We start from the raw sequence: 3,081 nt of genomic DNA on the forward strand, positions 1-3,081 counted from the left end.
TACGACGATGGTCTTCATGTTGAGTTCTCCGAGGTGGGCTTCACAGAGGCTTACTGGATAGTGATTGGACGGACGGAGGGATCTTTTATACGGACGACAAACGGCCAAACTCTGCGCTACGGTTTCTAATCTGAACTTTGCGTAAGCCGTTATATGGAAGTGTCTTCTGCTATTATCATTTATTGCGGTGATTTGTTTGATGTTTTACCGAATTTGAAGATTATTTGAAGTCGCCAAAACCCCGATTTGGAAGTAAATCGTTCCTGAGATAACAATCGTATAATCACTTGTTATAGCCCAAATGATATCAATAGTCTGGTGTTCGAAACTCACGCACATGATTGTTTATTGCAATAAGTTTAATGTTTGATACTCTACCATGGGTCTCGTTTAATTAAATGTATATAAACTCTTTGAAACCATGAAAACTCCTTTAAGTTTACGGTTTTTTTTCTTAAACTTTATCAATTAACTTATCTATTGGAGTATTTATTTTTAGAGAATTATTACGACCATTTATTTGTTGTCATCAAAGCAGTAAAAATGTAAATTTTTTTTAAACATACTATTGAAATATAAATCGTGATTTTTTTTAAGGAATCAAGCAAATTTCACAAAGATTTCATTTTAAACATTGAAATCTGATTAGAAATCTGATTATTGGATTCCAAGATACCGTCAGTGGGTCAAAGAGCATTTTTATGGAATTTGCAATCTCTCACGTTCTTTTGAATGAAACTTAATTATGTTTAAAGGGCGCGTAGAGGACATCTTTAGAAAACTTTCCTAGAACATATCCTGTTATTTTGACAGTAAGCAAGTTTAGTCACGTTTTTGTCCAAAAATAGCCTCTCGAAAAAACAAACAATTTTTTTTTATTGCTAGAAAAGTACCTAAATGATTGGAATCTCTATTTCCATCATTGTTTCATGTCAATAATTGCAATTTTATACAACTTCTCGATTATATCTATTATATTTGTTATTTATTAAAATAAACAAAACTATATGCATATAAGATAATACATTACAGACTAACACTTACACTTACAAACTTCCAAAACGTTTTGTACATTACGCGTTCAACCATTCTCATCAGACCGATGAAAACCCCTGAACCCCCATTTCAAACCACCCAAAAATATTCCGTTCACTTTTAAAAGTGGCGTGCAGTGTTACAAATGAGTGATAGAAAAACTATCAATTGATAATCTCTGCACCAAAAACATCCGAGAGTATACCGGCTGTCACTATATCTTGTGAGATCTCTTCTGGTGTCTCGTGGTTCCCAGCGATGTCATTCTCTCTCTATAACTCCTCCTCTTTTCCTCGACTAAGCGCTCTCACCGCTGAGTCTCTCAATCTCTCCGAAAACTGCAATGAGAGAACGCGAGATGGCGATTTGGAGCCGACCACGCATGACGTCCCATTAAACTGCGTTTGCGAAATTGGTTTTGTGGCGACTTTTGTGGTTAAACGCAGTTGATCGTGGAAGCGGGAATGAGAGAGCAAAGGAAATTGTCAATCGCGAGTGTGTAAACACGAAAACGTGTTCGGCTATGTTCGGCGCTGAGAGTTTGAATAAGGAGAGAAGAGCAGTTGTATTTGAGGCATGAATATTCAGGCTGAGGGCTGATATTTTGATATTTTAACAACCCTGGTAGCGTGGGTTCCCTGCACTTTTGCCACTAGTGAACAACAAAAATATCCCCTCTCATATCATCACGGAACTGTATGGGCGTAGCCTTGAAACACAGCATGGAAATTTACGTTTTTAGATATTTTTGGTTGTACCAGACAACAATCAAATTGATCAAGAATATTGAATTGACCATTGTGGCACCCCCTATAGCGTGGTGCAGACCCGTTATGCTTTGCTACGAGATATGGGTCGTTTCTTGACCCATAGTCACTTCTACTGATATTATCAACGGTTGAACATTGAGGGGAATTAGGTAGAACAAACAAACTTTTTTGGTGATTTTCGTTATGTGCTGATGGGAGAAAATTTTCACAGCTTTTAAAAAATATTTATTTTTAGTAGAGGCGGGCAAAAAAAGGGCGAGCCGGTTCACTTAGAAGAGCGTACGAACCATAGCTTACAAAAAAAGAGCTGCGAACCTTTTTGCGATTCCGGTATTTTAAAGGAACCGTTGGAAGATGGAATGATTTTTCAACTTGAGTCTATTTTTTTTTGTTTATAAATATAATTCATTAAATTTCCAACAAATTGTGGTATAAAATTAGTTTTTTGAGAATTGAAAATGCAGTTTCAAATATTTCAAAATTAATAAAAATTAATGCCAAAATTGGACCATGGCATACTTTTTCAAGTACTTTAGGAACGGCAGGTTAAATATGTGCTTTTTTCCGACATCTTGAGAGCTAAATCATCATGTTTCTTAAAGAGGTCTAATGGAACATTCTCATCAATATATATTGAAAGACTTTAAATCAAGCAAAACAATGTAAAAGGTCCGAAGCCGAAGTGTAAACAAAGAGTCTATCCTGCTCACGTCAGTTGATGTTTACATTCGGAACCTGCAGGATAGACCCTTTGTTTACATTTCGGCTTCGGCCCTATTACAATGTTTTGCTAGAAATAGCATTTTTGCCAATATTTCGCCGTCGTTGTGCTATCTTGTCGCACCCGCCATTTCGACGTACCGAGAAAAAGGCGTTTTAATGTTTAACCTTGAATAAACAAAAAACGAGAGCACACGATGTAAACAATACCAAACACGTTATGTTTGGTTGACCATTCTGTGCATTGCTCCGAAGTTTGGTTAAATTTGGTTGCTGGAGTTTCGAGTTATAATAACAAATTTTACGGCAGTCTAACTTGTACGTGCGTCAAACGCGTTCTGACCTGAAATCCCTTTGGCCAGTTGTCGCACTTACATCAGGGAGTGACACGATTGAAACTACTTTCATATGTAAAGTGACAAAAATGCACGGAGTTTTTTCAGATTTTGTTGAATATCTCAGGATTGAAATCGAATTGTGTGGATCTGTGAAGGTCAAAAGATGAGGCATTGTGAGCTGCACAAAATGGTTTCCAACCCAGCGTACACATGAAGCA

The sequence above is a fragment of the Culex quinquefasciatus genome, chromosome 3, assembly GCF_015732765.1.
Source record: "Culex quinquefasciatus strain JHB chromosome 3, VPISU_Cqui_1.0_pri_paternal, whole genome shotgun sequence".
Classification (NCBI taxonomy): domain Eukaryota; kingdom Metazoa; phylum Arthropoda; class Insecta; order Diptera; family Culicidae; genus Culex; species Culex quinquefasciatus.